The following is a 15,351-nucleotide window of genomic DNA, read 5'->3' as shown; positions in this document are numbered from 1 at the left end:
TTGAGAATTGGAAGCCCAAACAGAATTGAAAATCTGCTCTTCATAGGCTTCTCGGAACTCCGAGAGTTTTTCTCGGAACTCCGAGAATTCTCAGAACTCCGAGAATTATTCTCGGAACTCCGAGAAATGGTCCAGTAGACATTTTTAAGATTCTGTTAGAATTCCCGGAACTCCGAGATTTTTTCTCGAAACTCCGAGAATTCTCGGAACTCCGAGAATTATTCTCGGAACTCCGAGAACACTAATAACGGCTAGATTTATATCCGTTGGTGTTTTTCCAAAAATTACCGTAATGCCACTGAACGGTCATATTTTGGTTTTCCTATAAATATGGGTGTTCTAAACATACAAACTATTAATCCTAACACTCTAAAACTTCATTTGAATATCCAAGAGTGAATCAAACTTCAATTGTGCCTCTCATCACCATCTTTAGGATTTGGATCATAGGCTCAAATTTGTACATCCATTTTGTAACTCTTGTGAGGGATTTTTCATTTCTTTCTTTCAACCTTCGAGTGTTGTATTAGGGCGAGTATTCGGAGAAGCGTAGCCTATTCTCCGTGGTGAGGATAGCCACCGAGGTTAAAGCTACCAGGGTGAGGATAGCCACAAAAGTTAAAGCTATTGTAATTGGCATTCAATCTTCGCCAAGGTTAAGAAGATCAAATAGTGAAGCCATCAACGGGTTTGGTTGGTGGAGTGGAGTAGGCCTCGGATTTGAGGACCGAACCACTTTAAATCTCGGGTGCACTCTTTCTATCTCTTTGCTCTTTTATTTGCATTGCACCATTAGATTTAACTTGTATGCTTGAATATTGATTCTTGATCTCTTAACTTTAAAATCGGTTTAAAGGTTTTAAAATTGGTAGTTTCTATTTCTTAAAACAACCATATTCTCCCTCCTCATTGTGTTGCCATTCTAGTATAACTTGGGACCCCCCTACATCGGATTTTCAGGAACCCCCTAGAGACTTTTAGGATTGCGAATCAACTTCAGAACTCCTTAAAATGCAAGAATACCTAATCTAATGCGAAAGACTAACTTAAGACTAGATGAAACTTCTGAATCTCTTGCTTTTCAAAGCATAGTAAAATGGGGGAGCCTACAGGTTGATAATCATTTAAGCATAGATATGATTTTCACATTAAGTTCTCTATTGTGGCCTGTCATGTAGATGAATACTAAGTGCAATGTGCTATAAGTTATGGTATGTGCACTTAGCTAAAATACATATAGAGACATGGGAATCAATCAAAGATAAGCCCATGGTATCTATACTACATTTTTCAAAAGATTTTCAAATTAAAACACATACCCCTAAATCTAAGATAAGCAAGATATATTCATGTTGGGGGTTTTGCAACACAAATCATCTTGGGTCCTTCAATGTTATCAACATTATCAAGTTCCTCTTTTCTAACCCAAATAAGCTTACATTTTTTTTATTTCTTAGCATTACATGCAAATCTTAAGTGTCCTACTCTAGCACAATAGTGACAAGTAAGAACAAATGAGCTAGAACTAGCATGCATGTAAGAGGATTACTTAAAAATTTTGTTCTTGGAAGAAGCTTCTCCTTTAGAAAAGGGTTGGTATCCAAGACGGACTTTTTCTAGAGAAACAAGCTTGTTCTTAAGAATTTCATCTAATTTGCTCTTTCCACATGAAAACTTTCTAAAAGATATATTTGCTTCCTTCTATTTCAAATCAAGTTTTTCATTTTCCTCTTTCAAACTTTTGTTTTTCAAAATTAGTTTATCAACTTCTTCATTTAAACCTTTGTTTTCCAAAATCAATTTTTCACTTGTTTTGACCTGCAAATCAAGTTCCTTTTTCAAATAACCAAAATCTCTAGTTATGTCTTGCAAAGATTTTTTCATTGTTTTGTTTTTAGCAATTTTTAAATCTAAGTTTTCATGAAGTTTTTCACAAGCAACAATCAATTCACCATTAGAGAATTCATGACAAATATCATCAAGATCATTTACCTCGGAAATGGAGAAGCACTCCCTTGTCATGTCACTTGTCACCTCGGCAAGTCCCATGAAGCAAAGGTCATCTTCATCTTTTCCATTTGATTCATTTTCGGATGAAGCACTCCCTTCATCCCAAGCCACCGCACACAAAGCCTTCTTGCCATTTCTTCTATTCTTCTTATTTTTTTTCATTGTTGTTGTTGAGTGGGCAATTTGGCCTTTTGTGTCCAACCTTCTTACAATTGTAGCATCTCATCTCCTCTTTGCTTGAAGGTCTATTTCTTCCTTAGCTTGAATTGCCACCTTTCTTGTACATGGGAAATTTCTTCAATCTCTTAGTGAAGATATCAAGATCATCATCTTGTATGTCTTCTTCACTCTCATCTTCACTCTCAACTCTTGCTTTGAAAGCTATACTTTTTTGTTTTATATCTTCTTTATGTTTAGTTAATGTGTCTCTTCTTTTTTGAACCATTTCAAAAGTGATTAATGATTCTATCAAGTCTTCTATTCCCATTTTAGACATATCTTTTGCTTCTTCAATGGCGGTCACTTTAGGGTCTCATTCTCTAGGTAAAGATCTAAGAATTTTAGTAACTAATTCCTTGTTTGACATTTGTTTACGTAGAGATTTCAAGCCATTTCTTATATTGGTGAACTTAGTATGCATTTCGGCTATTGTTTCATTTGGGTCCATCATGAAGAGTTCATATTCTCTTAAGAGAAGATTCATCTTGGACTTCTTGACTTGATTTGTCCCTTCATGTGCTACTTCAAGCATATCCCATATCTCCTTAACGGATTCAACAGTAGGAACTCGGTTGAACTCCTTCGGAGATAAGGCACAAATCAAGGCATTCATGACTTTATCATTCCAAAGACTCATGTCACTTGTGGGTTCTTTATATTCATTATTAATGATTCTCCATACATCAAAATCCAAAGATTTTAAAAACACTTTCATCGTAGCTTTCCAATAGGGGTAATTTAATCCATTGAAGAAGAGAGGTCTAGCAGTGGATTGCCCCTCACTATTTTGAGAGAAGGTTGCCATTTGGATCTCTTCCTTGTAGGTTTTCAAGAGAAATCTTATGTAAGAGCCTATGCTTTGATACCAAGTGAAATTTCACTTGGCAACCCAAGAGGGGGGTGAGTTGAGTGTCTTTTGAAATTTTAAGGATTTAAAAACTTTGTTTGCACTAGTTTTAATTTGATTAGAAAATTAAAACTAAAGTTCAAAGATAAGAGTTAAGCACTTACCACAAGAGAAGAGAGGAAGAGATAAGAAGATTGACACAAGCGTTTTTATAGTAGTTCGGTCTTAAACCCAAGACCTACTCCACTCTTCTCAAGTTTGTCTCCTTGAGGTATCCACTATCTTCTTTCCAAGGAACTTAAATACGGTGTTCCTTTCACCAAGTACAATCCGAGCGTCCAAGCTTCAGAGGTCTTTTAGGCACCCTTTGTTGCCAAATACAATGAAGAGTTGAAGATGTAGCTTGCTTGCCTAAGGTCTTTGTAGGCTGATTACAAGTAAATAACACTCACTCTTACACAAGAAAATGATGAACAAATAAAAGCTCTAAGGTCTCTAAAAAAAAAATCTAAAGTCAAGGCACAAAAGAGAAGGAGAAAGTGTGAATGTTGGTAGAATGTAGTAAATATGCTCTTTAATGCTCAAAGAATGTTAGGTTTAATCATTTAGTTAGTTCCCAAAGGCCCCAAGGTTCATATATATATGGGAGGTCAAGATATGCCTTTTTAGGCTCCCCAACGGTCTTCTCGGAGTCCACGCACGGAGTTCCGAGTAGACCGTTACATGTTTAATTTTGAACCTGGAGCATTTCTCGGAGCTCCGAGAAATTATCTCGGCGTTTCGAGTAGGCCATTTTTAGCAGGATTTTCTATTTTGTAAAATTCACAACTCACTCGTTTCTTATCGGATTTTGGCGTTCTTATACTTAATTTGAATGGAAATGATGAGAAATTTCTGTTAAAAATATTTTCAAAATTAATTGAAAATGTTTTAAACAAGTTTTGATAGGATTTAGTTGCTGGTCCAGGTTGGCCTTCGGAACTCGGTTTTTGTTCAAATATGATGGAATGCCATATCGGTCCCAACATGTTGGTACACAACCATGGCCATTCACTTATCTATTTAAGTTCTTATTGGTCTCTTTGAAAAATATATTTTTAGGGGTTTTAAGATGTGCCTTGACTAGAGAGAACACAAGAGAGATAGGTGATACAATCTACCCTTTTTACCACTCTCTTGAATGAACTCTTGAGGTAGCCATTGCTTGATCTTCTCTTAGAGTGCGTGGCTTGCTTTAGAATCTTCAAGGTTGAGCTTATTTGCTTGACACCTTCCAAGGATAATGCCACCATTTGGTTCAAGCTCCTTTGCAAGTTGTTGATCCACAAGCTTTGGCCTTCATTAATCTTCTTTTGTTTGTTCAATGCTTTGAGACCACTAATTTTGGGCTTCTCCTTGGTTGATCCTCCAAGGTATGATTGATCCAAGTATGCTTTACCTCCTTTGCATTGTGTTTGGGCCATCTTCAAGCATAGGCCATCAATGGTGTGTGTGCTAGCATGGATTGACCTGTGAATTACCTGCCTATAGCACAACACTCAAGGTAAATGATCAGTCCATAAACGACTAATCAATTTGAGTTTGTTAATCATCAAAACACGGTGATTGAATGAACCCATGAGAACCCTTGGGCTAACACACCTTAAAAATGAAATTGAAAGGCTTGCTGGACTTGGTCGGATCGACCATTACCTTCGGAACCCTTCGAGAAGTCAACAACAACTCAGATCAGAAGTCCACCGGCCAGCAGATGAACGTTGACGTTCGCCCGGCCATCAAGCATAAAGCAGTCACCAAAGAGCCCCTGACCAGGAAGAACCACCAAGGATAACTAGAAACATCGACACCATTTACGGCAGTCCTACCTCTGGAGGACCGACGTACTGTGGAAGGATGTGCCCGCCAAGCAGGACAGATCAACTCTGTGGAAACCCCCTCAAAGAAGCCAAGGTCGGATCCGAGCGACTATGTGCCCATCACCTTTACTGAGGCAGACTATGAAAAGATAGATCAACAACACGATGATGCCGTGGTCGTTCGGCTCGCCATCTCCAACTTCAACGTAAGCCGAATTCTCGTGGATACCGAAAGCTCTGTCAATGTTCTTCACCAAGATGCCTTCACTGATATGCACATCAACAAAGACAGAATGGAACCGGTTGACTGGTCCATCTTTGGATTCTCTGGAGGAGAGGTCAAGGTGCGGGGGAAAATCAAGCTCCTGTAACGTTTGGAACTCACCCCGCCCAACGAACCATTATGCAAACCTTCGTGATAGTTCGCGTTACTTCTACTTACAACGCGATTATCGGAAGACCAGTGTTGAATGAACTAGGGGCAGTGGTCTCTACTGCCCACTTAAAAATGAAGTTCCCCACAAGACACGGTGTTGGAGAAGTCAAAGGCGACCAAGAGAAGGTCCGAGAATCCTACGCCACCCTGTTGAAAAAGAAAAAGGCCGCCAAGGAAACTTTTTCCATTGGGGGCCCCAACCCACGAGTCGAGGTGAAGCGGGGAGAACCAGTTGAGGAGCTCGAGAAAGTCCCTCTTTTCCCCGGAACCGAAGAACAGACTGTCCAGATAGGGAATCCCCTCAGACGTAGCAGTCCACAAGTTGAACGTGGACTCAAACTCCAAACCAGTTAAACTGAAGAAATGTAATTTTGCCACCGAGAGGCAGAAACATATCAAGGAAGAAATGGACAAACTCCTTGACGCCAAGTTCATAAGGGAGATCCGTTACCTTTAGTGGCTCGTTAATGTGGTGATGGTCAAGAAATCTAACGGAAAATGAAAAATATGTATAGACTTTACCGACCTCAACAAAGCGTGCCCAGAGGACTGTTACCCGTTACCAAAGATCGACCACCTCATTGATGCCACCGCCGGACATGAGATGCTAGGCTTCATGGACGCCTTCTCCGGCTACAACCAGATCCAGATGCACGGACCCGACATTCCAAAAACCTCATTCGTCATCGACCAAGGATTGTTTTGTTACGAGGTCATGCCCTTTGGCCTCAAAAACGCTGGCGCCACTTACCAACGACTTGTCAATAAGATTTTCGCTGAACAAATTAGGAGGAACATGGAAGTATATGTCGACGATATGCTCGTCAAGAGCCTTGAAGCCCCAAACCACATAACTGACCTTGAAGAAGCCTTTGCTGTGCTCCGACATAACCGAATGAAGTTGAACCCGCTAAGTGCCCTTTTGGGGTCACGTCCGGAAAGTTCCTAGGTTTCATGGTCAGCCAACGGGGAATTGAAGCCAATCCCGAGAAGATAAAAGCACTCCTCGAAATGACTCCGCCGAAGGAAATCCGGGAAGTTCAAAGGCTTACAGGGCGAATTGCAGCCCTCAGCAGATTTATGTCAGAATCTTCGGAGCGATGCTTGCCCTTCTTCAAGACCCTGAGAAACGTTAAGGATTTTCAATGGACAGACGGATGCCAAACAGCCTTCGATCAACTGAAGGCCTAAGCCAATCACGGTCCGGGCGAGGATTTGTACCTATACCTAGCTGTTGGACCAGCGGCAGTAAGCTCTGTACTTGTCCGACATGAAGGGAAGATGGAGCAACCCATTTACTACGGCAGCAGAGTGCTTCATGATGCCGAGACTTGGTATCAAGAAATTGAGAAGTTCGCCTTCGTAGTCATCACCTCCGCAAGAAAACTCTGCCCGTATTTCCAGGCCCATCCAATCACGGTCCTCACCGACTAACCCCTCCGAAAAATTCTGCAAAAGCCCGATACCTCAGGACGATTGATCAATTGGGCAGTCGAGTTGGGCGAGTTTGACATTCAGATAAAGCCCCGGCCCGCGATCAAATCCCAGATACTTGCGGACTTTGTAGCTGAACGCATGTTACCGACGGATGAACCAGAAGAAAAAGATAACTCCACCGAGGAACCGGCCCCACCAATTCAGAATCCTCTTTGGATGTTATACGTTGATGGCTCCGCCACCGCTGGGGCAGTGGCGCTGGATTGGTTTTGACAGGGCCGGACAGCTTCCGCACAGAATACGCCTTTAAGCTAGACTTCAAAGCCTCCAACAATGAGGTGGAATATGAAGCCCTGATCGAAGGGATAGCGCTTGCAACCGAGTTACGCGCCAACTGAGTCAGAGCCCACAGTGACTCGCAACTGGTTGTAAGCCAAGTCAATGGTTTCAGTGAGGCTAAAGAAGAACGAATGTTCAAGTACCTAGAAAAAGTGCGAAAAGAGATCTCCGCCTTCGAAGATTTCCAAATAGTACAGATCCCCCGAACCATAAATGCCTGTACCGACGCACTCTCCAAAATGGCATCATCCGGTATAGTTGAACCAGGAAACATCTTCACCGAGATTCTCTCTTGACCTAGCATTGAGGGAGAAGAAATCTTACAGATCAAAGAAGAGCCCAGTTGGATGGACCAAATAGTGCAGTACCTGAGAGACGGCACTCTACCCTCTGATAGGAAAGAGGCCCGACGCTTGATTGCCAAAGCCACCCATTACATCTTTGACAGACAGGCGTTATACAAGCAGTCCTTCTCATGGCCACTATTGAAATGTCTCCGACCCTCGGCTGCGGAACTCGCAATGAGAGAGGTCCACGAAGGGATCCGCGGAGACCACTCGGGCGGAAAGGTGTTAGCCCACAAGATTCTCTGCCGAGGTTTCTTCTGGCCAACTCTCCAGCAGGATGCTTCGGATTTGTTAGGGAGTGCGAACAATACCAAAAGTTCGCTACCATGCCTCGCCTCCCTGCGGTCCCCTACAAACCCATCTCCAATCCCGTCCCGTTTGCCATGTGGGGGATGAACTTACTAGGACCTTTTCCAAACTCGACCAGGGGGCACCAAATGATGTACGTGGCTCTCGACTATTTCACCAAATCGGTCGAAGCCAAAGCAATGAAAAAAATTACTTCCAGAGAAACGTAAAACCTCTTTTACCATGATATCATTCGCAGATTCGAAATACCGAGAATCCTGGTAACAGATAATGGGACTCAGTTTGCAAGCAGGCAATTCAAGGATTTCTGTGGCAGACTCGGTATCGAGTAGAGGTTCACATTAGTCGGTCAGCCACAAGCCAATGGACAGGTTGAGGTGACCAACCGGACACTCTTGCAGGGATTGAAGAAACGCATATAGAACGCCCGAGGCTTGTGGGCCGAAGAATTACCGAATCTCCTTTGGGCTTATAGAACTACCCCCAGGACCACAACGGGACAATCGCCATTCAGCCTCGCCTTCCGGGTAGACGATGTCATACCAGTTGAGATTGGCGCTCACTCTCTGAGGCTCGAAGCATACAACGAATAGTCCAACCCCAAACACTTGAGAAGCAGTCTCAACCTTATAGAAGAAACTCGATAAAAGGCCTGAGTCAGAATGGCCGCATATCAACAAAGAGTCACCCGATATTACAACTCCAAGATGAGAGAGAGGGCAGTAAGAACAGGTGACCTGGTACTACGCCGAGCCAAAGTCTCCAACCCTCGCAACTCAGGGAAGTTGGATCCAACTTGGGAAGGACCCTACCGCGTCTCTCGCATACTCCAGCCAGGATCATATCAGCTGGAGAATCTAGAAGGCGACCCTATTCCCCGCACTTGGCACATTTCGAACTTGAAGAAATTCTATCAGTAGGCAAGAATGTAGTTCTTTTCATTTCATTTGTTTCAAATAAATCTATCTGTTTGTTTTTGTCCTTGTGATATTGCAGACATGTAATCTTCTCCTCAAAATAATGAAATCTCCTTTTCGATTCTCCATTCGTTGAGCGATTACTCCCCTACAATAATAAATCTCCAAGCCAGACAAGCTACGAACTAAGATCAAAGACTTCAAATATACTAGCCATAAATCGATGCCCCAAGAGGCTCGGTAGAGAGTCTATCTGCTTGAAAGATATGACCCATAAACAGATGCCCAAAAAGGCTCAGTAGAGCGTCTATTTACTTAAAAGATACGACCCATAAACCGATGCCCCAGAGGCTCGGTAGAGAGTCTATCTGCTTAAAAGATACTGTTAGCCCAAGGGTTCCCATGTGTAGCCCTACTCATTGTTTTGATGACAACAAACCCACATTGATCGAAGTAGGTTGGTACTAATGATTTTACCATGATAAGCTTACACAGGAAATTTAGAGTACCAAGATCGACAACAAGGTAGAACATGGCGATCTAAGGCAAAGTGAAGATCCGTCAACCAAGAAGGACAAAGACAAATCAAGTTGAACCTTAGAGAAGAGCAATCAACATCAAGATGGAGTCATTAAGAGCTAAGTCAAATCGAAGACCAAAGAACAAGCATGTACAACAAAGGATAAGCATGCTCATTCAACCACCGGACTCAAGAGGATTATTCAAGAGTAGGTTGAATGGAGATCTTCTTCAAAACAAGTTTGCAAGTGTTTTTCAAAGAGTTTTCAAAATATTTTTAAAGCAAAATCCAAGTATACTTCGAAAACCATAACTAAGACCATGTGCTTTTCTATCACAAATGGACCCAAACATTTTCCGATTGAGCCAAAATTTTGTCCACACCTTTTTCTCATATCTACTTTAATATGTACAAAAAATTGGAAGAAAATGCATTCTTTTGCTAGCCAAACTTGCAGACTAGACCTTGCGGCAGAAGTCTGGTCCGATCATCTGGTTGATCAAAAAGGGACCCAAACGTTTTCAAAATGAGCTAAATTTTAGTCCATAATCTTCGCTAATATCAATACATATGTGTATAAAAAATCAGAGAAAAATAAGTGAACTTGCAAACCAAACCTTACGGCAGAGGTCTGCTCGATCATCTGGTTGATCCCTAGAGGCAACCAGACGTCTGGCGTAGGGAAAATATGACCGTTGGGAGTTGCGGCTGGTTCTTTTTTTAATTTTTCGAAACCCAAAAATGCCCAATATGTCCTCCAACGGTTATATCTTCTAAGGAGCTATATATATGAGTTTATTTTCATCATTTTAACACTTTTGCAAGCTTGAGAAAAGAATCCCAAGTGTGATTTAAGTTTCTCAAGCAATCTTTACAAAAGCTCTTCTTCTTTGCCTTAAATCTTGCAATCTACCTTGAAGAAGATTTCCTTTAGCCTACTTGCAATCTATTTGAAGAAGAATCACTCAAGCTCACTTGCCTTCAACATCTTTGAAGATCTCCCAAGCTCACTTCCAATCCCATCTTTAGAGAAGTTCTCATCAAGCTCACTTGCAAACCATTTAGAGAAGATTTCTTGTATTGAAGTGGTGTATTAGCTTTAAGAGAAGGCATTCACACATTGTAATTTGAAAATCACTGTAAAGGTGGAAAGGCCACCAATATTAAACCCCTTGGAATTGGCGAGTGCTCGGAGACACGGAGCCATCTTAGTGGACGAGTGTTGAAGACGCGGAGCCTTCTTCGTTGTATCAAGAATCATACTTTTAGTAGATTCCCTTAATGACACAAACTTGAGAAGAGTAGAGTAGGTCTTGGAGTTATAAGACCGAACCACTATAAATCTTTGTATGGTATCTCTTCTATTACTGTTCCCCTTTTCTTATTTGCTTTCTGGTTGTTCTTTCTTCTACCTTTATTTTTGCTAGCCTCTATAAACCAAAGATTAATTAACAAATGTTAGTAAACTTTTTAAAAAGGGTTTTAAAAGAGTAAATTTTTTAATACCCAACCAATTCACCCCCTCTTGGTTGCCCAACTAGGATTTCAGATACGACCCATAAATCGATGCCCAAAGAGGCTCGGTAGAGCGTCTATCTACTTGAAAGATACGACCCATAAACCGGTGCCCCAAGAGGCTCGGTAGAGTGTCTATCTACTTGTAAGCCCAAGGGTTCCCCAAGGGTTCCCCATGGGTTCAGTCAATCACCTTGTTTTGATGATTAACAAATACAAATTGATTAGTCGTTTATGGACTGATCAGTTGCCTTGAGTGTTGTGTCTTAGACAGGAACTTGACATGCTTGACATGTCATATCGCCATTACACAATGCAACACAACACATGCTTGAGGATCAACATGCAAAGGAGCTTGAACACATTGGTGGCATCATCCTTGGAAGATGTTAAAGCAAGGAGCTCAAGTGAAGATCCCACAAGCAATCCAAGAACCACATTGAAGATCAAATGAAGATTGGCTCAAGAGTTCATTCAAGAGAGTGTTCAAAAGGGTAGTATGTATCACCTTTCTCTCTTGTGTTTTCTCTTGATCAAGGCACATCTTAAAACCCTTAAAAATATGTTTTTCAAAGAGACTAACACACCCTTTAAGGACTTAAATGGATAAGTGAATGGCCATGGTGGTGTACCAACATGTTGGGACCCATATGGCATTCAACACAAGAATGAACAAAACAGAGTTCCGAAGCAACAACCTGGACCAGCAACTAAATCCTATCAAAACTTATTTAAAATATTTTCAAATATTTTTGAAAATATTTTTAACAGATAGCTCTCATTTTTCTCATATCCGTAGAGTATAGAAACGTCAAAATCCGACGAGAAATGAGGGAGATATGAATTTTACAAGTTCGACACTGTTTGCTGGAAACCAGTCTCGGAACTCCGAGAATTATTCTCGGAGCTCCGAGAACATTCTCGGAGCTCCGAGAAATGCACCAGGTTCTTAATCTTAAATCTCTGTTTGGTTTCTCGGAACTCCGAGAAACCCTCGGAGCTCCGAGCTCGGAACTCCGAGAAAACTCTCGGAACTCCGAGAAGTGTATTTTCTCAAAAAATTATAGCCGTTGGAGGCCCAACGGCTAGTTGATTTTTTGACCCAGTTTTGACTGTTTTACCCCCCAAACGGTCACATGGAGTTGGGACTTCATATATACCCATCTAATGGGTCTAAAACAAGAGAGGAACATTGTCCAACTTCAAGAAACCATAGAAAATCATTTGTGAACTATTTTTGGTTAAATTCTCTCACCAACCAAACTCTTTGTGCCTTGATTTGAGAAAATCTTTTGAGATTGGTTTAGGCTTAAACTTGTTTATTCTTGAGAGCATCCTTGGAGCTTCAACTTGCATTGTAGCCTACATAGAGGCAAAGCTTTTATCTTCTTCTTTATTCGATCGGTGGCAAGGGCATCCGTGTTTAATTCCCTTGGGAGAAACCGCTTAGAACTCGGCGGAGAAGGAGAGTCATTGTAAAGGTGGAAGGGCATCCTTATCTAATTCCCTTGGAGTGTAAAAGCCTCGGAGCCGGGCGTCGTGGAGGTCTCAATAGTGGAAATCCTCAAGTGCGACCTTGAGTAGAGTGGAGTAGGCCGTTTGCCGAACCACTATAAATCTTTGTGTCACTTGTGTTGGTATTTCTCTATCTTTCTCTCCCTCTCACTTTCTTATTTATTTGTGCTTGCATTCTTACATATTTGGAATTGAGTGAGTAGTTAGCATTTTGGTTTTGATTGAATATTGGTACCTTGCTAACTAGGCTATAAATCACCTAATTAAGTTTGCTAATTAACAAGGGTTTTTGAACTTATATTAATTTGTAATATTGTTTAAGTTCAACTATTTCAAACTTAATTAAACAAGGGATAAGTCTTGGGTGAAATTTTAGTAAAAGTTTTCAAAAGGTAAAAGTTTTATAAACATCCTATTCACCCCCCCTCTAGGTTGCCAAACCAAGTCACTACTTGGATTTCAATTGGTATCAGAGCTTGGGCTCTTGATTAAGACCCTAACCGGTTAAGAGTTGAACGATCTAGTTTTTTTTTGGCAACTTAAAAGATGGGATCTAGACTACCTATTTTGGATGGTTCGGATTATGGATCATGGTTGATCCATATGAAGACATACTTAAAAGGTCTAGATAAAGATATGGTAAAGATAATTGAAAATGGATTTATTTTAAATGCTAAATCTAAAGGATTAAATGAATATAATAAAAAATTATCTTTATTAAATACGAAAGCCCTAATTGCAACATGTTGTGCATTACCACCACACATTTATGAGAAGGTATCCTCATGTACTAATGCTAAAGAGATTTTAAACAAACTTGAAAAATCTTGTCAAAGTGAAATCCTATGCTTAAGTGGAATAATTGAGAAATCTAATGAAAATGCTTTGGAAAATATTGATTTCACATTTGAAGAACTACATTGTGCTTTTCAAGATTTGAATAAGAAACTTGAGGATCAACTAACTAAGAATTCAAACTTGAAAAATAATTTAGCTAGTATTCACAAGGAGTTTAGGTCACTAGAAATAGACCATGCACATCTTAGTGAAGAGAATGAAATGTTTGAAAATAATTTTATCGAACTAAGTGAAACCATTAAATCACTAAGAGAAGAAAATGAACTCCTTAAAGAAGAAGAAGATAAAATCAAGAATTCCTCATCTCTTGAAACAAATAACTTCAAAATGGAAATCAATGATTTGAAAATCAAGAATGAGAAACTTGAGTTGGAAAATTACAAACTACAAGAAAGTGTAAAACATAATTGCCATCATGACCATTCTTGTAGATCATCATGTTCATCCCGTCCATCTACCTACTCATATATGTCTTGTGATTTTTGTGGTAGATTTGGACATTACAAATCTAAATGTATGTTTAGATTTGTAAAAAGCAGTAAGTTTGTTTGGGTTAAAAAGGACTTATCACCTAGAGCAAACTTGCTTGGAACCAAGATGGTTTGGGTTCCAAAATCCCCTACTTGAATCACATCATATGATTAGTAGATTTAGGGGTAATGAGCTTAAAATGAAATATCTTTTGATAGATTTGTTTGTGTAGATACCATGTACTTATTCTTGTTTGATTCTCATGTATCTATACGTTCTACTCTAAGTGCACACACTATGATTTAGATCTTATTGCACTTAGTATTCATCCACATTCATGCCACTATAGAATTTAATGTGAAAACCATAATTTGATCCTAATAGAATATACAACCACATCACTTGCCCATGTGTTCAAATTAAATTCCTTAGCATTTGAACCCATATTGGTAGTTGCTAGTAATTACATTAAATGATCACATCTTTCTAGCAAAACCAAAGGAAACCCATAGGTTTAAGACTTGAACCTAAATGGTTTTAAAATCCTTGGTCTCTTCCCAAAATTCATAAAATGATATAATTTGTAAGGAAGTTGAAAATATGCCTAGATTCAATGTATCACTTGAAATGAAAATATCATAGGAATCTAGAATCATATTTGGGCATTTTCTCACTTGAGTAAAATTAAAATTCACTATGGTGATTGTGTACACTAGATTATGATGGGAACATATATCTCCCACACATCTTGGTTTTCAATGGGCTTATGCACTATGTGCTTAATGCCTTATCTTTACATTTGTGGTATGTGAATGTAGGAAGAAGATGTTTGGACCATGTACCTTATGTATCATGATCATTGTGTCCAAACATGGTAGACTATCCATGGAAGCTTTGATATAGATCATATCTTCCTCATGATTACCCATAGTAGTATACTCTCACTCATGAGCCATGGATGTCTCTCTTAGACATGGTTCTTTAATGTCCATTCTTCTATGTCTAAGTTCTATAGAATCAAGTCAAATTGGAATTCTTATATATATATATTCTATAGATATCACCCCTTGGTTGATTATATCTACATGTATGAGATGTCAAACTTTAACTTAAAAGTCACTCAATTGGTGCCCTTAGCCTTCTTAGATTCTAAGAGGGAGATGGTACACTCACCGTAATTAAAATATTTAACAAATTGGCATTGTGCCTACCTCTCAAACATGAATAGGTATACATTTACATGTGATCTCCCTGGCTAGTTATATATGTTGCATACTTAGGGAAGTAAAACTTAAATTTGAAAAATATTATATCACATTTAGGGGGAGCATGAGCCAAAGATTGAACATCTTTTGTGCTATGCTTGTTTATCATGATGAGCTAGACTATGACTATCATTTTATCATGATAAACCGACACTTGGAGAGTAAAGTGTCTTCGTAGCCCAAGGGTTGATCTAAAATCATTCATTTGAAGATCCTTAGAGTCTATGTTAGGACTACACTTTGGATTCATGCATTGCATGACTCTCTTTCAAAGGGGGAGCTTAAAGGTCAAGATTTGTCCTTAGTGGCTTATCATATGATACTCAATGTATATATCATTTGGATTATGATAAGTACACCCATTAGGAGCCATGATTGCTCCATATGTGGTTAGTTCGGGCTTGTCTTATGCTCCTAAATTGGTATCATCTAGCATGTGACTGTTTTAAGACAAAAAGCCCATAGCCTAGGACTTAAAGTCATATCTTTT

Source organism: Tasmannia lanceolata, unplaced genomic scaffold (assembly GCF_043159265.1).
Source record: "Tasmannia lanceolata isolate RefF3 unplaced genomic scaffold, GAP_Taslan_0.1 ptg000006l, whole genome shotgun sequence".
Lineage (NCBI taxonomy): Eukaryota > Viridiplantae > Streptophyta > Magnoliopsida > Canellales > Winteraceae > Tasmannia > Tasmannia lanceolata.
Note: the sequence above shows the minus strand (reverse complement) of the source record.